Genomic DNA, 22,283 nt, shown 5'->3' on the forward strand with positions numbered 1-22,283 from the left:
ATATATATATATATATATATATATATATATATATATATATATATATGGGTGGAATTGAAAGAAAGAAAGACTCTAAGCAAAAGAAACTCAGGGGAAAGAAGTTTCCATCTGAAATGTGATGGTTTCTGCATATCACTCTGTACACCTAAGATCTGTATAAATGTAAGACAGGGAATATGAACACTATAGGGGAGGAATCTGGCAAAGAGCAGCAAGCCAATAAAAGCAGTTAACATTAGGTGTATGCCAACAAATTGATCTCAGTGCCCAAGGCACACCAAAGGACACACTATCACTGGGGTTTTCTTGTGGTTTAAGAACAGTAATTTAGAATAGAAATCTAATTATGAAAATACAGTGGATATAAACGAAGTTAAATCACCTATAGTTTCTGTTGAGGCTGCTTTTAGGCAAGCAGACTTGATCAAAGGAATGGAGAAAGGGCCCCCAGCACCCCTATGGCTGAATACAGACAGGCCCATCAGGGCACCCACCTCAAAGTAACCATGGGCCCTGACCAACCACTGGGCTACTGAAAACCGGGTACAGTGACCAGAAAAGGGAAAATTGGATAAGCTCCCATAACCCTCACCTTCCCCCTTTAAATACAGCCCCCACCACTGTCTCCTTACAGACAGCCTCTCCTCTGCTGTCCTGCCTGCTGCGAACTTGCAGCGTATTCAACAAACTTCTAATACCTTTGTTCTGCCTCAGGTGAATTCTTCTCAGTGCCCACTTGACTGGCTTCCACCCAATCATGGACCCACATTTGGGGTCCCCATCTGACTCTCAGAGATACCACATTTAGACACCACAGTTTCCATGTGCTGTAATACCTTCTGTATTTTTATTTAAATGTCTATTTTTATTTAAAGATTTATATTTTAGAAGGAGGAGGAGAGGGCCAGAAGTAGAGGGAGAGAATCTCAAAAAGACTCCCCACTGAGCAGGGACCCAGAAATGGGTCTCATATTCTAGGATCTGGAGATCATGACCTGAACTGAAATCAACAGTCCAGTGCGAAACTGACGGAGTCACCCAGACAAACCTCTAGTGTATTCTACATAGAACATCTTTTTCACATTCTTTTTTTTTTTTAATATTTTATTTATTTTTTGGTCAGAGAGAGAGAGTGAGCGCACACAAGCAGGCAGAGTGGCAGGCAGAGGCGGAGAGAGAAGCAGACTCCTGCTGAGCAAGGAGCCCAATGGGGGACTCGATCCGGAGACCCTGGGATCATGACCTGAGCTGAAGGCAGCTGCTTAACTGACTGATCCACCCAGGCTTTCCATCTTTTTCACATTCTAAAGGGGAAGACTCAACAATCCCCTCCCCCCACTTCTTTAATCTGAGAAACTTCCAAGTTATTCTGGACCTTATATCCATCATTTTACTTGTGTGTTTTCTTACTCCTGGGCTACACAGACCTGGTAAAGCATCCAGACAGGCCCTAAATGAGAAATGTTATCCCTCCCTGATAAACCAGGACCAGACCTCATCAGCAACGGGAATCTTAGACGCCACACACCTTCCCCAATGGATATGCCACCAAAGGAATATTTTCAATACTTGCAGGACTTTAATTCAAAGTGACAACTGCTGATGGCCTACTGGAGCCAGGTTAGAAAGAAGGCAGAGAAGGGATGTAGGGGAGATTGGGGATATCTGGGATAGAGGGGAGTAGTGTTCTAAAGACCTAGCCTATGGTATCACTTCAGAAAATGAATACTTCATTCAAGAACACATGCACCAGAAACTTCAGAACTAGAGCAATCAACATTTGCACTTTCTAAATGCAAGGAATTTCAGGAGAAAAACATGACTAGACTTCTGACTTGGGATGCCAGGCTTACCTGAGAACTGGCCGGCCACTTCTTCTTTCACTTCATCCTGTAGATTTTTTTCTCATAAGGTATTTGTAGAACAGTCACAGCTCCATCAGGAAAAAGGGCCCCTCAAGCCACCAATACAAACTCTTCGTCTGTAAACTGCTTGCCTGAAGACCCCAAAATGCAGATAGACCCAACATCCCAGTGCTTTGTGTCAGAGCTGTTCAGAAACTTGGAGTTCCTACTTGAACACCAGTCCCTGAACTTTCCTTCTCTAATTCCGGGGGGGGGGGCTCCCCTCCCAAAATGCCCAGAGAGACAGAGAGCGCATAGGCACGATGTGCTGCATGGACCTGACCCTCCCAGACTCACGTAGCAGAGACCATGTTGCCTCTCCATGAGCCAAAGCCTGCTCTCGCTCTCATAAAAAAACCTCAAGCCCTCGTGCTTACCCCTGGCCTCACTGAGAATCACCTGGAGCCCTTAATTAATGCAACAGGATTGTTTCCACCCAAACTGACCAGCAGAATCTGAGGGGGAGGCCAACAGAGAAGATCCTTTTTGAAACTCCACACGTGATCCTATTGGGAAGTAATTGGGGAGGTGACCAGGCCAAGCACAGTAACCAAGGCTGTGCTGGTGACAGATGAAGATCCATGCCTTCACCGATCAGAGTTTCTGGAGACACATTCTCCCTCTTTCTGCTACACAGAGACACCTTACAGGCGGAGCTTTTCCTTACAAATGCAAAAGTCTTCCAAAAGTAAACACAGGATTTCAGAGCCTTTCCTTTATGTGCCTTTTATTTAAAATAACCAGCCTAAAATAATGCTTATGCCACACACACTTTAGGGTGACAAATTGTTCCCCTGCAGTCGGTAAATGTTTCCTTTCATAAGTAACTGCCACACATTCTGAAGTGAATGTCCTTTTGACCCTCCCATCAGCGATATGAGAATTCTAATTCCTCAACATTCTCACTGAAAATTGGTGTTATCCTTTTTCTTTTAGCCATTCCAGGAAATACTGAATGGTGTCTCACTGTAAAAGATGAAGTGGGCTTTCTATAGCGGTCCTGGCGACTGAAACGGGAAACCACATAAAAGAACCAAGTGGAACGAAAATCACACGGCTGCATTCATGCTTCAGTGAGACTCCATTTCAAAGATTAAGGGGTACATGCACCTGGTGAGTACTGGGGGAAGTACAGAACTGTGGAATCACTAAATTCGACACCTGAAACCGAAAACATGTTATGTTAACTAATTGGAATCAAAATAAATTACTTAAAAAGATGGAAAACCTGAGTGGCTAAGTTGGATAGGCAGCTGACTCTTGATGGGGCTGAGGTCAAGATCTCAGGGTCGTTAGATGGAACCCTGGTATTGGCTCTGTCCCCAGGGTGGAGGGTACTTAAAATTCTCTCCCTTTGCCAATCCCCTCCCCCAACACCACCAGTAACAAGTGTACTCTCTCTCTCTCTAAGAACTTTTTTCTAAAGTTTTTATTTATTTGACAGAGAGAGACACAGTGAGAGAGGTAACACAAGCAGGGGAAGTGGGAGAGGGAGAAGGAGGCTTCCTGCAGAGCATGGAGCCCGATGCAGGGCTCAGTCCCAGGACCCTGGGATCATGATCTGAGCTGAAGGCAGACACTTAACGACTGAGCCACCCAGGCACCCCATCTCATAAGAATTTTTATAAAGAAAATGTTCTCTGTTAAGAGTATGAAATAAATCCTAGAATTAAGTTGTCATAAACCAAAAAGAAAAAATTAAAAAGTTACTGTACAAAGACTGTGTATACCAAAAAGTTAGCATTAAGAACACTAGGGGGCGCCTAGGTGGCTCGGTGAGTTAAAGCCTCTGCCTTTGGCTCAGGTCATGATCCCAGGGTCCTAGGATCGAGCCCCACATGGGGCTCTCTGCTCAGTGAGGAGCCTGCTTCCTCCCCTCTCTCTCTGCCTGCCTCTCTGCCTACTTGTGATCTCTGTCTGTCAAATAAATAAATAAATAAAATCTTAAAAAAAAAAAAAAAAGAACACTAGGAAGGAGAAAGTGAACTGACTCTTGAGTACGGTGTTTTCAGTTTGCAGTGGGAGAAATAAGGCACCTGATTGGGAAGACCTCTCTTGGTAAATAACATGGCAAGTGACAACACCAGGGAAATGTATTGTTACTTGCTTTGAGTGTCACCATAAGCTCAATTTGGTGAGGATTAGGCATCTTCTGGTTATAACAGGTCACACAATCTGAGAGGCTTTGCCATTCTCCTTCTGTGCCTGGGTAGGAGCAGTTGTTTTTTGGCTAGCAATGGGAACAGGTGTTTCCGATCTATCTCCCAACTTGCAGCCCAATAGACTTCCTGCTTAAAAAAAAAATCACTAGGAATTCAGTTCTGAATCTACTAAAAGGAAGGTACTTTTCTTTTGTGATACTGCGTGACCACAACACACTTTAGAGTCAGGAGAAGCACAAATTGCATGTCTGTGGCACAGAGGTAACTGCCTTTTGAAATTTAAAATTCTTTTTCTTTTTTTTTTTTAAGATTTTATTCATTTATTTGACAGAGAGAGAGATCACAAATAGGCAGAGAGGCAGGCAGGGTTGGGGGGAAAGCGGGCTCCCTGCTGAGCAGAGAGCCTGATGCGGGGCTCAATTCCAGGACCCTGGGATCATGACCTGAGCTGAAGGCAGAGGCCTAACCCACTGAGCCACCCAGGCGCCCCTAAAATTTAAAATCCTTCACAATGTAACTCATTGAAATGATGCATTCTTGCAGTAAGATTCTGAATGAATCCAAACACAAAAACGACATTAGTTCCTCTCAGTAGACAGCGGCAGAGTCAGCTTCAGCATCCAGCAGCCATCCCACAGGGATTCCCATTCAGGACACCAATAATTTAGGTGTTCCATCAGGGGAAGTGTAGAAGAATCAGCCACTTAACACACCGAGCACTTTGAATTTAGGCAGACTAACTACAGAGAAAACCATGACATGAAATATAGTAAGATCACTCTAATTGGCATATTCATTCAGAGCTAAAACATATAATGGCATAAAAATTAAGAATAGTCACGAAAACTTTCTGAATTTGGGAAGAATGAGGAAGGGAGAAGAATAAGTATATTTGTGTGCAAAGGTAGATTTTGGGCAACAGCTACAAGTCAGACAATATAAAACAAAAAATTTCTTAAATGTGCAAAACACAAAAGACGTTTAAGATTCTTCCTTATATTCCGCTTAGTTAACATATGAAGTAATATTTGATTTAGGTGTACAACAGTGATTATACAATTCCATATAACATTCTATATCTATCACAGGGGCAGTCCTTAATCCCCATCATTTACTTAATGAATCCACTAACTCATGTCCACTCTGGCAACCATCAGGTTGTTTTCTAAAGTTAAGAGTCTGTTTCTTGGTGTGCCTGGGTGGCTCAGTCATTGAGCATCTGTCTTCAGCTCAGGTCCCGATCCTAGGGTTCCAGGATCAAGCCTCAAATCCTGCTCCATGGTCAGCAGAGAGCCTACTGCTCCCTCTTCCACTCCTTTTGTTGCCTGTCTCTCTGTAAAAACAATAAAATCATTTAAAAAAAGTTTATTTCATGCATTGCCTCTCCCTTCCTCTTTTCTTTCCCATTGCTCACTTGTTTTGTTTTCTGAATTCCAAACATGAGTGAAATGATACAATACTTGTCTTTCTCTGAATTATTTCACTTGGAAGAATACACTCTAGCTCTATCCACCTTGTGGCAAATGGCAAGATTTCATCCCTTTTAGGGTTATAAATATGCCTTTTGATTTCTATCTTTCTTCTTTATTCATTGAGGGGTCAATGAACACTTGGGCTGGACTGTTTCAAGCAGATATACTCACTGCCTCTCACTGTTGAACTGCTTCACCAACAAATCCATGCCATGCAAAGACCCAAAATACAGAAGTACACTCATTCTGGTGCTGAGAAAAGGTAGGAAAGTCCCGCACAGCGGTGAAGCAGCTTTCCTGAAGATCACCCAACCACACTGGATCTGACCTTGACTGGGGTGATCTCCCTGGGAAATGAGAGCTTGGGAGAAACCACAGCATGTGTCTTGCAGATCCTGCCGATTCTACTGTCCAGAAGGGTTCTTCATCTCAAATATCTATTCTACCCTGTGACATCTTAAAGCTGCCCACATGATTGCATCATCCAATACCCTCCTCCATCCCTTGTCAGGGATCTAGGCAGGGAAAGTAGTGTAATCACTGACATCCAGCAGCATTAGTCCTCAGGAGATTAATCAAATCATCAGGATAAAGCAGGACTTCCCTACTCCTGAGAAACCCACATTAGCCAATTCTTTCCCCCATTACATGTATTCATCAGATGACAGCAGCAAGAGCTCCTTGTGCCTTTGCAGTGACTAAAGGGAGCCACCTCTAGGTCCCTCCACACACGGGAAAAAGTTCCTCACATTTCATTTTAATAGGTCTTGTTTTTCTCTTGAAAGATGGTGCCTTCCTCAAATTTTACTTAGATTCACATCCCACATCCCTGTGCTAAATGTCTTAATACCCATCAGCTCTCCAACAGTCTAATCTCAATGAAGCATTTTCTGAGGACACTCTCTCCATAGTTCAGGCAAAAAAGAATGTTTGTGGTGCCTACGTAGCTGGAAAGAAAAATGAGGGTAAATACAACTGGAGATCTGGAGATAACTAAGTCATAAACAAGTAAAGGTTATTTTTCTACATCTAGGGAGTCACTTGGGAAACTTGGGACACTTCTCCTCCTCTACATGCTAATTCATCATCTTGAATATTTTCTGTCTCTTCCCTGGGCTACCACATCACTCCTATTGGGATAGATTTCTCTTTCTTATGGGGTATCTATGACACACATAGCATGGTCATAGGCACATGTGTACCTCATAGACACATCGAAATACCACTCAGTGTAGGACATGGGGCACAGGCTTTCATTTGCGTCCATGGTGCAGTGCTAGAGAGTCCCAAGTCTATGTCCAGAATATGCCATTCCGACTGAAACAGATTTAGGGAAGCTCTGGGGGAGGGGAAATCTTCTCTAAGGGACATGGGAGGGAAAGTATTGGGAGAAAGAGAGATGGTGTCTCACAAGAACGGAGTGCAGATGTCATATGAGATGTTCCACTAACTTGTCACCCTGCAGTGTGGTGACTGGGGAATGCACACGTGAGAATGGCTCCTGTCAGTGCAAGGACCTTCAAAACTGCTGGCTACACAAAATCGATGCCAAGTAGCAGCGTCATGGAGTACGTGAGCTGAAACACCAACAATACCTCTACGTTACATACCTCGGTAATACACCCACAGTTAATATCATTGTATTCACAAAGAGGAGAAAATCATAACATAGACTAGGGGAAAAATAATCACATATCCCTTAAACCTTCAGACCACTAGGAAAATGGATTCCTAGGTATATTGTTTTACTCCAGTACCAAACAGGTGATGGATTCGATCAGCTCCATACAACCTGCAATGAAATAGATGAACACTAGACGTAGAATAACACATCATTCATGACATACTCATATCCATATGTTAAAAACCAGTGTTTTATTGAAGCACGTGGGTGGCTAAGTGGGTTAAAGCCTCTGCGTTCTGCTGTGGTCATGATCCCAGGGTCTTGGGATCCAGCCCCACATTGAGTTCTCTGCTCCACTGGGAGCCTGTTTCCTCTTCTCTCTCTCTGCCTGCCTCTCTGCCTACTTGTGATCACCTTCTGTCAACAAAATAAATAAAATCTTTTAAGGAAAAAACACCACTGTTTCATTAATGAAAATATATTAATTTCATACATACACAGAGTAAGTAATGCATATCAAATCCACTCTATTGTCTCCATTTGAAATACAGAACACCCATGTGTAAAAGCATTCAAGTGTTGTCAGAAGGATGTGGGAGTACATATTTCCAAAAAATTCACGACTGAGGTACATTCCTCAGAAATGTGTATGTGCAATGGTATGGCATTGTAGGGAAGAGTTAGCTACCCTCCTGCAGTCATCTGTCAGGATTTCCTCATTTAACCACATCAAGTCATACTCTCTAACGTTTGCACTTAGGAAGATACATTCGTAGTTTACTGCATGGCTACCTCTTTTTCCTTAAAGAACAATTAGGAAAACCTCCTATTTCTAATATTGAGGAAGTTCTTTAGTGTCAATACATCCAGAAGTGTGTGCTCCGAACCCCTACCCCATGGAATCTTACATCAGTGTTATAACCATAAGCACCATCTCCACTGAGATGTACTTCGCATGTTGTACATCACACGGTCCTCTTCCATGGAAAATTAGGTACGCATGAGTCCCACTTAATGGAGCAGGACATCTAATATCTTTGATGAAGCAACAATCAGCCCCATGTTCTTACACACCCACGAGGAACAGAGGAATTTTCCAGACTGATTTCAGAAGAAATACATTGTTAGTCACAAATCACATATAGGGTTAATGTAAAAATTTAAAAATACTGAAATCCTTATATATATGAAAAAGTCCATCCCCTAAATCTGTTCAGCAGACTACCATATACATTTTCTAAGTGTTCAGGTCTGATTTCTCCTTATAATCACTATTTTCATGCAGAGTAATGTCTGAGTAGGGTGAATAATATATTCCATTGGCTTGATTTCTGTAACATTCATTGGCATCTGATGTTCAATTCAATAGTTTTCTAAACATTGCTAACTTTCAATTGACTTTCCTTAATGCGCTCTCTGGTGTGTGCTCCAATGTATACTAAAATGAAGGCCTCTCCACATTCATGATGTTCCAAGAGTATGAATCTAGTATGCATTATGACATATTGAGTAAGCACTGAATTCCAGTTACAGGCTTGGCCACATTCTTTACATTTTACAGTTTCACTCCTGTATGAAAACAACAATGTGAAGAAAGTTGGGAGTCCCACTGAGAGGTCAGACACATTCTTAGCATTTGTACACTTACTCTCCTATTTAAAATCTCTCATATGGAGTGAGGAGGGAGCAGTCCTTAGGCACTCTCTCACTTTCATTACATCCATAATTTTCTCTGCAGTGTGAATTCTGTGATGTGCAGTAAGGGTTGTGTGCCTGCTAGTGGTTTGGCCACATTATTCATCCAGTGTCTTTCCAGTATGAATTCTCTGTTTAGAAGGTGTACATGCTACACAAAGGCCTTGCCACACTGGTTATATTTGTGAGGTTATTGTCTAATATGTATTCTCTCATAGACATAAATCGGTTAGCACTCTTTACCAATCTTGCTCACATTCTCTTTTTCTTTCATTCTTCAAGATTTTATTTATTTATTTGACAAAGGGATGGAGAGAGAGCACAAGTAGAGAGGAGGGTCAGGCAGGGGGAGAGTGAGAAGCATGCTGACCGCTGAGCAGGGAGTCCGATGCAGAGCTCAACCCCAGGACCCTGGGATCATGACCTGAGCTGAAGGGAGCCCCATAACCACCTGAGCCACCCAGGTGCCCCTGTTCTTACATTCTATACACTGGTAAGCCTTCTATCTAGTATGAATATTATGATGTTTAGTGAGGACTGAGTGCATGTAAAGGCCTAACAACATTTTATTTTTTTAAGGATTTTATTTATTTTTTTGAGAGAGAATGAGTGAGAGCCAGCATGAGAGAGAAGGTCAGAGAGAGAAGCAGATTCCCCAAGGAGCTGGGACCCTGATGTGGGACTCGATCCTGGAAGTCCGGGATTATGACCTGAGCCGAAGGCAGTCACTCAACCAACTGACCCGACCAGGAGCCCTGCCTAACAACATTCTTGATGTTGGCAAGGTTTCTCTCCAGGATGAATTCTCTGATGCTCAGTTAACACTTGACCTCCAGTTAAAGGCCTTGCCACATTCATGACATTCGTCAGGTTTCTCTCTAGTATGAATCCTGTGATGTCGAGTAAGTGTTGAGCTGTGTATAAAGGCCTTGCCACACACTTGACATTGGTAAGATTTCATTTGTTTTTTTTTTTTTTAAAGATTTTTATTTATTTATTTGACAGCAGAGATCACAAGTAGGCAGAGAGGTAGGCAGAGAAAGAGAGGAAGAGAAGCAGGCCTCCTGCTGAGCAGATAGCCCAATGCGGGGCTTGATCCCAGGACCCTGGGTTCATGACCTGAGCTGAAAGCAGTGGCTTTAACCCACTGAGCCACCCAGGTGCCCCGACATTGGTAAGATTTCTCTCCAGTATGAATTCTGTAATGCTGAGTAAGGCCTGAGCTGTGATTAAAGGGCTTGCCACAGTCTTGATATTGGTAAGATGTCTTTCCATTACAAATTCTCTGATGCTGACTAAGCCTTGAGCACCAGTTAGAGGCCTTGCCACATTTTTGGAATTTATAGGGTTACTCTAGTATGAGTTCTGCTATGTCAACTGAGGTGTGAGTTCACCTTGAAGGCCTTGCCACATTCCTGACATTGGTAAGGTTTCTCTCCAGTATGAATTCTGTGATGGTGTATAAGGTTTGAGTTGTGGAAAAAGGCCTTGCCAAATTCTTGACATTGGTAAGGTTTCTCTCCATTATGAATTTTGTGGTGTTTAGTAAGTTGTGAAGGGATAGCATAGGCCTTACCACATTTTTGACATTGGTAAGGTTTCTCTCCAGTATGAATTCTGTGATGTTGAGTAAGGGTTGAGCTGTGGTTAAAGCTCTTGCTACATTGTTGACACTGGTAAGGTTTATCTCCACTGTGAATTCTGTGATGTTGAATAAGTTTTGAGCATGATGTAAAGGCATTGGCACATTCATTACAGTTGTAATTTTTTCCTGCAATATGAATTTGGTGCTGTCTATTAAGACTTGAGTGATTGTTAAAAGCCTTGCCACATTCTTGACATTTGCAGGGTTTCTCTCCAGAATAGATCTGCGAATGTCCATTTATTGATGAAGAGTCCTTAAAGTTTTGACCACCTTCTTCACATTTGTATACATTTTCTCCAGTATGCATTCGCTGATGTTGAGATAGTGTTGAGTGGCAATCAAAGGATTTACCACATTCCTTAAAAATGTAAGTTTCCTCTCCCTGAGGGATTATCTCATTGATGTTTAGGATTGATGACTGACTAAACATGGTCTCTGGTTTATTAGATGTGAATGGGCTTTTTCCCTCATGAATTCTCTGATGATCACCAACACTGGAGGACTTGTTATGAGCTTTCCCACATTCATTATCTTTATGAGGACTGTCTACCAAATGGTGACCATTATGTATACTGAAGTTAGAGCTTGGATGAAAGCCTTCCCCACATTTATCACATTCATAATGGTTCTCTGCAAACCTAGCCCTGACACATCTGTGAACACAGGAGCCCTGGTTCAATGTTTTCTGAGATTTAGTGCACTGAGCAATTCTGACTCCAGTGGAAACCGTCTGGTCATTCTGGAGGATCGACTCCTCGGTGAAGCCCCTCTCGAATGGATCCCACTGAGCACTTTGTTCTTCATTTCTAAATCTCTGATGATCAGAAATATCTGGACGAAATGTCAGGCCAATCCTATCTTCCAAATGGCTCAAATCATTATTCTGAGCATGGACTAGGTTACTTTTCAAATGTTCCAAATGGTCTGTCCACAAACAGCTATGTTTGAATATCTGGTTGGAGCTTGTGCTGACAGAAACACACTGCTCTGCACAAACAGTTGACTTAAAAAGCGAGGTTTTCCACAGCAGTTTATACCTTGACCATTTGGGGCAGTGAGATTCTCAGTAAGGTCAATTGTCTCGGTTTGGGTGTATCATCCAGGATTTCTTTGAGGCCCTTCACTGTCCCCATCATTGCCCCAGTCTGTGCGTAAGTGTAAAATCTCAACAGCACTATGTTTGTATCTGTGCATTGGTCTGTTCTGGAAAGAACCTTCTATGCTGCACTTTAGGGGGAAACTCTGCATGTCAGATGAAGATATAGCTGAAAGATTTCAAATAAAATAAAATCATTGCACTTACTACATTCAGAAAATATACCCTTGAATGCTAATATAGAAGCATCAAATCAATCAGGCAATGTCAGAAAGATGGCTGAGAAGGACTCATCAGGACTTCATTTCTCCATGGAAACGTAACATGGCACACAACATACTGACCATATATCCTAATATATAATTCTGTGGTATGGTCACACATATTTGCTGTCTCGAAAATCAATTTCCTTTATCTCTATCAGGAAAATGGTCGCATGAGTGCAAAATTAGCAGAATGATGGAAACTGAAACAGAAAACTCAAATGAACCAAACAGAGTACCAAAAAAATAGGAATATATCAACCATAGGAAGAGTCGTTTGTCAGAAAAGATCAACATCATTGACAACCGATGAACTAAATTAAGAATAATAGAGAAAAGACCGACTAAAATGAGAGGTGAAAAAGTAAAAGTAGATACAGTATAAATGGCTGTAGGAATAAAAGTACTTATAAAGGCAACAATGGGTAATCAGTGCCCACGAATTCATACCAAAAAATGAGTATGAATTTCAAAAGCAATGTATAACCAATTTAGATTCCATTATTCAAAAAATTTTAATAAATAACTGATCTATAAGCACAAAGCAGAATGAAGGATGAATAAAAGAAAAAACTCCCAAGAAACAAAAATTGTGTGCCGGATGAATTCGGTTTATATACAGACAGACACTGAAGAAGAAAGGACTGAAAATCTCCTCAAACATTTCCAAGGAGTGATGATCAAGGAAACTAGCAGAACACTCTGTCTGTGGCACCAGCATTACCAGCTCATGCAAGCTAGATGAAGACACTACAAATGACGAAGTTTGCAAAACTCTACCTGTGAGGAATAGTCACTCAAAGTCCACAATAAGTAGCAATCTGAATCAACAGCACATTTTCCCTTTTTACAAGATCATCAAGTAGGAAACAGTCCAGGAATTAAGGGTGCTCCAACATATAGAAAACCATCACTTCAAGACTCCACGTTAACAGAATGAAGATTAAAAATGACATGATCATATTAAGGGAGACAGAATACACATATGGGCACAGCGGACAACATGTCACATTAAAAACACTCAATGGATAGAGAGAAGGAAACCCCTCAATATAATGAATGCCATAGATGTGTGAAAAGCTGAAATCTAACCTATTCAATAGGGAAAGACTGCAAGCTTCTCCTCTATGATTCTCAGTGGGTCTGACAGGACTGGGGCTGGCATCGAGTACTCAGGTACTGCAAAATAAAAAATGGCCACTAAGCATACTTTATCGGGCAAAACTCTTTTCCACAGTGGTAGAAATGAAGACATTCCCAAGTAAAAATGCTCTAAGTTTACCAGTAGACCTGTCCTCGGAGACATGTAAAAGGAACACGCTCTCAATGAAATGAAAAGGATTCTACACAGAAACTGCAAACTGCAACCACATGAGGACACAAAGCTGTCTTCTAAAAATAAATATTTAGATAATCACACAAACCTGTAGTGTTGTAAGTGTTGTAATTAGGTATCCCTGATGTTTATTTCTGCCACAGAATTTTGTTTTTAAAAGAGTATAAAAATCTTTGATGTAGGTAGTAAAGCACACGACCTAAAGACAGAAGCTGTGATATCTGTAACAAAGTGGGTGCAGGGGTGGAGACGGGATCAAGGATTTTGTGTGCAATTGATGGTATGAGATTTAAAATCTTAGTTTTACTTCTAACTTGTTTTAAGCAATCTGTAAGGTAACCACAATGAAAATACTCACAGAAGACACAAAAGTTAATGAGGAAGGTACCAAGGCATATCATGGTATAATACTACAATTAAAGATAAAATATATCTTTCTTATTTAATACCAAAACACGGTACAGAGCTATAAAATGTTTCAAAATCACTTTCAATTCCAGAAAGTCTTTTCTCTCATGCAGAGAGAATCAAAATTTGCCCACAAATACCTGATGAAATTAATTCTGTGTTGATGACAACTCATCTAGACAGAGTGCAACATTCACTGACCACTCACCAAGGAGAGAAGTTAGACAGTGGGAATCACAGAGTATGTATGTATGATATCCAAATACATACAAATACACACATAACTTTATTGACAAAAAGCATAAAGCTCATTCATTTTTTGAGTTAGGTAATGACTGGGGCTTTATTAAAGGCTACAAGATCTGAGTTCTAAATACTCTAGTTCCCCAACAGCATTATTTATGTGAGAAGGCTAAGAAACAAATAGAGACATTGTTCCACCCCTGAGGAATAGAACACAGAGAGTAGAAGTTTCTGTATTAGTTAATATTTTATTTTATTTAAAGATTTTATTTATTTCTTTGTCAGAGAGAGAGAATGCACAAGGAGGCAGAGTGGCAGGGAGAGGCAGACAGAGAAGCAGGCTCCCCGCTGAGTGAGGAGCCTGATGCGGGACTCAATCCCAGGACCCTGGAATCATGACCTGAGCCAAAGGCATTGGCTTAACCCGCTGAGCCACCCAGACACCCCTCTATTAGTTAATATTAAAAAAAAAAAAAAAAAAAGAACTTTTGAAGGGAAATAAAACTACACACTGTCTATTTTTGGAAGGTGCTTTGTTATCTGATGAAGTTCCTGAGTCTCATTTTTTTTTTATTTGTATAACAGATAGAGACACAGCGAGAGAGGGAACACCAACAGGGGGAGTGGAGAGGGAGAATCAGGATCCCGCCAAGCAGGGACCCTGATGCGGGGCCCGATCCCAGGACCCTGGATCATTACCAAAGCCAAAGGCAAATGTCCAACCATCTGACCCATCTGGAGAACCTCTCAGTTTAGGGGGCACTCTCCCTCCAAGCAGTCTCCTGACCCTCCTGGTGGACATGACAGACCATCACTGGAGCTAAAGGAGAATCCCTAGACAAATCTAAGAGCTTGATAATGTTGGAGAGCAGATGTCCCTCTGGGAGAGAGAGAAAAAAGAAACTGGGCATGTCTCCAACTAATCTTCATTCAAGGAGAGAGATTCAAACCACAGCTTAAGGTCTACCTTCCTCCATCAGACTTGGACCTCCCCTCTGTCATCTGCCTCATTCATTCACACCTACCTGGGTTGAAGAAAGGATTGTTTCCTTTCTCTTCACATCCCAGAGCTGCTTCTCTTGCTCTAAAAACATAATCTGCTCTGGCTTTGACACAGTGAGACCTGTTTATGAGGAAAAAGGAAAAGTGACTATTGCTGCAGATTCTAACTTCCCATCAGGCTTGTGTTCAGCAGAGAAGAAGGGACACTGTAGAATTCTAGAAAATGGTTTCCCAAAAGCTGTTGCCCAACAGTCCCTTTAGAACACACAGGAGGCATTTCCAGTGTTCACATCCTACCTCCAAGTAGTAGACATGGCAATAAGCAGGGGAAATTTCAGTTTAAGATGTGAGCAGCACCGTTCTCTGTCACTAGATGTTGAGAACTGCCACTAATCTACAACAGGGATGTTACCTTGAGGAAGGAGAAGCCAAGGCTGAAAAGAAACATCATGAAGATTTTTCTGTCCATCTACAAACCCCTACTTATTTCCCTTTCTGCTTGGATCCAAATTCCAGCCATTCAGAGAGAAATCTCCCAAGAGGCATTCTTCACAGGAAAGAACAAAACCCTCAGTTGGCTTTGGGAAATCTGGAAGGAGACTTCCTCACCCAAGAAGAGGAGGTGTCCATAGTTCTCCAGCATCACATCCCTGTACAGTTCTCACTGAGTGTGGGTCAGGTGTCCCACTCCTTCTGAGAGAATTCCATGAATTTTAGCAGTTCCTGAAATAAATACCACAGTCATCAAGTGGCCATTGACAGAGTTCACAATGGTCCCTAAGATAGAAGAGCAAGTTAGTGTCACCACGTAGAACCAGACTTTACCTTTCCTTCTCCCTGACATGGGTGTGGAGTAAAAGAAAAGCCTATTGGGCAGAGGGCTGCTAGTTGAGAATTTTCACTCCTTTCATTCCCAGAAGTCAACTCTATCAACTACACAGAAGTCATGGCCCTCTTTGTCCACTGCAAACTGTTGGCATGCAGGAGAGGAGCCAATGGTCAAGAAAGAATTCTTGACATGTTTCTGATGTGAAATCTTGGGGCATGGGAGTGGATGATGAAGAAACAATTACTGAGATGTCTTCAATGCAAAAGCTGTGGTCTTCCTGATGATGCACAGGCCCCACGGGTCAGAGGCGCTGCACTGGGGTATGAGCAGGAACTCAGTCTGCACTATAATGGTGAGTGGCTCAGGAGCACAGCCATCACCGAGGAAGCTGAAAGCAAGGTTCCCAGGGCCTGAGGGCCCAGCTGGTGTGATGATGAGATCACTTACTACTGTTGAGTGAAACCTTGGATAGAAGACCCTGCAGATCTGGGGGACATGCATGGAGGTTGATGGCCAACATGCATTTGGGGAGAAGAGATAAAGAAAAGTAATCTCAGTGCCAAGGCACACCCAAGGACACACCATCACTGGTATTTTTGTGTGTGTGTGTGGTCTGAAAACAGGAATTCAGAATACAAATCTCACGAAAACAGAGGATATATATACAGTTCAATCACCTACAGTCTCTGTAGGGGCTGCTTTGAGACAAGCGGGCTTGAACAAAGGCATGGAGAAATGCCCTCAGTGACCCCCTTGCTGAACCCAGACAAGCCCATCAGGGGCCTCACCTCAAAGGAGCCACAGGCCTGAACTAACCAATGAGCTACTGACAACCAGGGACAGTGCCCAGAAGAGGGAAACTTCCCTGAGCCCCCTAACTCCTCACCTTCCCGCACTACAAAGAGCGCCCACCGCACCCACGGCTCCTTGCACAGAGCCTCTCTCTCCTCTGCCTCCTGCCTCCTGCCTCCCACAGGATATTCTGTGAACTACAAAGAGCGTGGTTCTGCCTCAGGTGAACTCTTCAAGCCCACGTGACTTCCTCCACCCAATCATGGACCCAGGTTCGGGGCCCCCACCTGACCGGCAGAGACACCACATTTAGACAACAGAGTCTCCATGTCCCCTATGAGGCAGTATAATCTTAATTACAGATTCATTTACACTTTAGTGCAAGGGCCAGGGAGAGGGAGAGGGACAGAATCTCAAGCCGATTCCCAGCTAAGCCTGCGGCCAAAGGAAGAGCTCATCCTAGGATCCTGAGATCAAGGCCCAGGGGGAAATCTACAGTCTTGAGGCTTAACTGACTGAGCCACCAGGTTCCCCTGTAGTGTATTTTAACTAGTGTATTTTACATAAAATACCTAATGTAAGGGCCTATTTAGCCAGAGCGATTCCATCTCAGTTAAACAGTGATTTTGTTGTTTATGCAGGAAAACTTAAACTGACCCTGCCCCCCCCCCAAGGGAAGCTTACTTAAAAACAAGTCTGGGAAACCAGTAAAATATGGTCAACCAGTCCCTGATAACAGAGCCCAAATACAAGGGTCAGGTCAGGTGGAGATAACAGAGCCCGAATTCTAGGATGAGTCAGGCCAGGTGGAGACAACCAATCTGTGGGGGTGCATACTGTCTCCCAAGCTACCAAGGAGTGTGGGCCCCACCTTTTGGACACCTTTTTGGGCACCAATTCTGACCAAGGTGATAGGCTAGCTCAAATGTCTATTATAGGGTAAATTGTAATTCAATTGGCCACCCGTGTGTGACCTAGCATGACTATGCAACTTTCTCTGTGTGTTACAATCTCATTGGCCACCTGTGTGTGGCCAGGTTCAATCACATGGCCTTTGTTCTATAAAAGTTAGTCTGTGAGAAAAAAAAAAAAAAAAAAAGTTAGTCAGTGAGGCTGGGAGGGGTCGCTCTCGCTGTAATAGGCAGCCTGACCAGTCGGTTTGATTCCTGATGCTTGGCACAAAATAAAGCTTTGCTTGACCTTTGCTTTGTATCAGTCTCACTTCTTTGATCATGGATCTATCACTGGGGGACCTATCACCTACTTCACGTTCTAAAGAGCAAGTCTCAAGAACCCCCCCTTCCCACACTTTTCTCTCAGAGAACATCTGGAGTTATTCTGGACCCAAATCCATCGAGTTCATTTCTTGATTTTCTGAGCCCTGGGAAACACAGTGCTGAGAAAAGCAAGCACATGGGATATAAAGGAGAAAGGTTTTCCCTCACTGACAGCCCTGGACCAGACCTCAGCAGCAGCAGAATCACAGACTCAAGGCTTTCCCCTGTGCGTCTCTCACTCAGAAACTATTTTCAATGCTTGCAGGACTTTAACTCCCATGTAAGGACCTATTTAGCAAGAGGCTTTCATTAAAGTTAAACTGTCCCTGCTCCCCTTCCCCCAGGGGATTTACTTGGAGACAAGTCCCAGAAACCAGCCTCAGGTAACAAAGCCCAGACACAAGGGTGGGTCAGGCCAGGTGGAGACATCCGATCAGTAGGAGGTTGCATACTGTCTCCCTAGCTACCAAGGAGTAGGGGCCCCCACCCTTTGAGAACCCTTTGGGCACCATCCCAACCAAGGTGATAGGCTGGGTCAAATGTCTACTAGGGTAAATTGTAATTCAATTGGTCACCTAGCATCACTGTGGAGTTTCCTGTGTGTGTTACAATCTCATTGGTCACCTGTGTGTGGCCAGGCCCGACCGCATGGCCTTTGCCCTTAAAAGCTAGACTGTGAAACAGAGAAGGGTAGTCCTCTCTTGTAAGAGGTGCGTCCCTGAACATTCAGTTAGATTCTTGATGCTTGGCGTGAAATAAAGCTTTGCTTGACCTTCGCTTTATATCAGTCTCGCTCCTTTAATCATGGACCCGTTATTGGGGCATAACACCCAGTGACAGCTTCTGCTGTCCTATTGTAAGGCAGGTTGGAGACATGGAAGAGAAGGATCTGGGATACAGAGGAGAAGGGTTCTGAAGACCTGGCCTTGAGTATCATTTCTGGAAAGATCTTCAAATCAGGTGAAAACAGAAGAGAGAAACATCAGAACTACAGGAATTAACATTTGCAATTTCTAAAAGTGAGGAATTTCAGGAGGAAAACATGACACGGCCTCTCCTGGGATACCAGCCTTACCTGAGAACTGGCCATTTTTTCTTTTACCTCCTCCTCTAGATTTCTTTCTCACAAGATATCTGCAGAGAAATCACAGCAGCATCAGGAGAAAACGCCCTTCAGGCCACCAACAGAGCCTGTGCACCTGAAAACTGTTCTGGGACCTGGCTGGATCCTGCAGAAGAACCGGGTGGCCCTGGGAGACCGTGGGGATCGGAGTTCATTTAACACCAGCGGGCTCAGAGGAGGGTGACCATTCTCCCAGGGTCTGAGCCCTGGGAACAAACAAAGGGGGGAGTTTATACACTTTTACTTCCACATCTGTGCCACTCTTGTGACCATGGATGGTGGGAAAGGGGGGGAAATTCTGAATGGGCCTGGGGCTGAGACAGGGATTCCCTGCTGGGTGGGTCAGCCTCCTGAAAACACAGATTTCTTTTATCAAAACTGCTTCCCCGGAGGCAGGACACTGAAACACAGAAAAGGCCCATATTCCTACTCCATTGTGTCAGGAGCTATTCAAATAAGCTCGTACTGCCAGACTAATCTTTGAATTTTCCTTCTCAGCTTTCAGGGGGCTCCCCTCCCACAGAATGCCCACAAATTCAGCTTCAGCATAGGGACTGTGCACTGCATGGACCTGACCCTCCCAGACTCACGCAGCAGAGACCACCTTACCTCTCCATGAGCCAAACTCTGCTCTCCACTCCCATAAAACCACCAGAAGCCCTCGTGCTTACCTCTGACCCACTGAGAATCTCCTGCCGCCCTTAGTAACACAACAATGTTGTTTCCACCAAATGGATGGGTAGAATCTGAGAGGGAGGAGCAGCAGATAAGATCCTTCTTGAAACTGCACAGGTGATGCTATTGGAAAGCATCTGGGGAGGAGAGCCCAAGAAGGAGGGAAACCAAGGCTGTGGTTGTGACCACATTTAGATCCACGCCTTCTCCACTGGTCAGTGTTTCTGGAAACTGACACCTTCTCCCTCTTTCCGCTACACAGGGGGAGACACCCTTAAAATGAAGTTTTCCCTTATCAATGCAAAGTCTCTCACAAAGGGAAACCTGGGTATCAGAGCTTTTCTTTTACCCTTTCTTTAAAATACCAGCCTAATATAATCCTTAGGCCAGAGATGCATTTTAGGGGGACAAAATGCTCCCCTTCATTAGGTAAATGTTTATTTTTATATGTAACTCCAAAATCATATTCCAAACTGAATGTACTTTTACCATACCATCAGCAATATAGGAGAATTTGGATTCCTCAACATTCTCCATGAAATATGGAGTTTTAGCCTTTTTCATTATTTTACCCATTCTAGGAAATACCGAATAGTTTCTCTTTGGAACATATGAAGTGGTCTTCCTACAGTTGTCCTGGTGACTGAAATGGAAACCACTTCAGAGCATCAAGCTGAACAGAAATGAAAATGGCTGCATTAATGCTTCAGGGAGACTCCATTCCAAACTAAATGACCCTTTGCCTCTCCCCTCCAAATCTCCCCTCTCCCTTTCTCAGCCCTTCTTTGTTTCAGGAACCTGGTTCCACCCTGACAACACAGTGAACAGGGCAGGGAGCACAGACACAATTCCTGCGGAAACTGATGAGATTCTCTATTGCCCTACAAACCCCAGCCCCTTCCTCTGGGTGCGCTGCAGGTTTGCCGGCCCAACCTGCTGAGGCCTCCTTTGCCAGTGAAGCAATGAAGCTGCTGTTCCTCTTGATCCCCAGCTCCGTGTTCGCATTAGATTTGGGGTCTGAAGCGTGGAGATCTGGTCATTCAGCAGAAGTGAATTTAGGAGAGGAAAACTTGGTTTTCTTGCTCCATTCTCATTTTGGCCTGTTAATAATTAAAAAAAGGTGTAACACAATTTAAGGAGACTTAAAAAAAATCTTAATTATGGGAAACTGAAGGACATGAGGCTCAAAGACAGGTGACTGGAGCATCCGTGCCACTGTGACAGGAGGAGGAGGGAAGATTTAGAATTTCAAATAGAGGACATATATTCACAGGAAATAGGAAATGCATGTCCAACAATGGTTTGCCAATCCGTTGGAACAACTCTTCATGATCTAAAAAGTTAATGTCTGCCGTCATCTCTCTTACCTGTAGATGAGGCAGAAAAGGCATTAGGGTTCCAATACTGATGGCTAATAAGGAATTCTTGAAAGGACTTTGGTGTAAAAATGTGGTTTTATTAAAGGTGAAGGACAGGACCTGTGGGCAGAAAGAGTTGTCCTGGGATCATGAGAAGTGACCTATTATACACTTCCATTTTCTGAGGAGGGTAGGGATAGCTTAAGCCTCCCAGGTATTTTGGAAACAAGGTTTCCAACACCTTGAGGGAGCTAGCTATTGTTAGGAAAGGTCATTTATTACTTTTATATTTACTGTTTAGTAAAATCTCTGGCATGAGACCCTTCAGATGTATATGGGAGGGTCATAAATTTGGAGGATGATTGCCAACATGTATTTTGTAGGGTAGAGAAAAAGGACGATTCCAAAGCAGTTTTTATATGTTAAAGGAGATTTACAGGATCCTGGGGGTTGGGCTAAGATTGCCTATTGCCCTTGGCAAAATGTTAAGCTGGGAGGCAGTTGGATCCTTGGAGGGAGGCAACTCTGCCTGTATCAAGGACTTGTCAGTGGGCTGTAATGGTGAGAAATATAATCATCGTTCTTCACCTTTATTTCTCATATCATTCCCCCTACGGAACAGTTTCTACCCTTAAATCTTGAAGGTTGCTCAGAGTGCAAGTTCTCATCTTTTGTAACTTCTACCTGCTGAATAGATACATAGTGACGTCCCTACCTATGGGCCAACATTGGTCATTTGGGGCTTGTAACAGACATGACTTATGAAGCAGAAGCAGCTGAATCCAAGGGAGACTGTATGTGTGGACAACTTGGGTGGAAAGGATCATCTGTGGGCTTGAAGTCATGGTAGGTAAGGCATCTCAGCACCAAGTGGCGAGACTTGGGACAAAATGACAACACAAAAAGAACCCTAAATAAGGGTCCTCTGATAGTTGACAAAATCTCCTGGATTCTAGGAGTTTCACTAAGCATTGAAGGAAGAATAGCAATTGTTACATGCCAATATGAGTGTCCATGTCTGTTAGAAACCCAGAAATACTTTTGTGGTCATATAGACTGTGTGCACAGCATTTTGTTTTTGGGATAGCACACGTTCTACCTTGTGCAGCTGTTACAACATCTAACGCCTTTCTACTCAATAAAACTGCTTCATGCATTCGTGTTACTTAAGTATTTGGTAGAGAAATGCTATTCTGAGAGTCGTTTAGGGCTTTGATCATGCACTTAAGAACTTTCCTGTGTCAAACAACCACCTCTAGTCCCAAAGAGGAAAAAAAGAATTAAGTGGTCCTACCAATGAGACACAGAATGCGTCCACCAGTTTTAACTTTGTAACGTTAGGGACACCTGGGTGGCTCTGTTGTTAAGCATCTGCCTTT

At 43.1% G+C, this 22,283-nt stretch overlaps 1 pseudogene; it reads right to left on the reverse strand.

Moving 5' to 3' along the window:
* Positions 1-9,671: 9,671 nt before the first annotated feature.
* On the reverse strand, positions 9,672-20,122 carry LOC111140179 (annotated as a pseudogene).
* Between the last annotated feature and the right edge of the window lie 2,161 nt (positions 20,123-22,283).

This window comes from Enhydra lutris, unplaced genomic scaffold (assembly GCF_002288905.1).
Source record: "Enhydra lutris kenyoni isolate GAN:26980312 unplaced genomic scaffold, ASM228890v2 scaffoldscaffold221, whole genome shotgun sequence".
Classification (NCBI taxonomy): domain Eukaryota; kingdom Metazoa; phylum Chordata; class Mammalia; order Carnivora; family Mustelidae; genus Enhydra; species Enhydra lutris.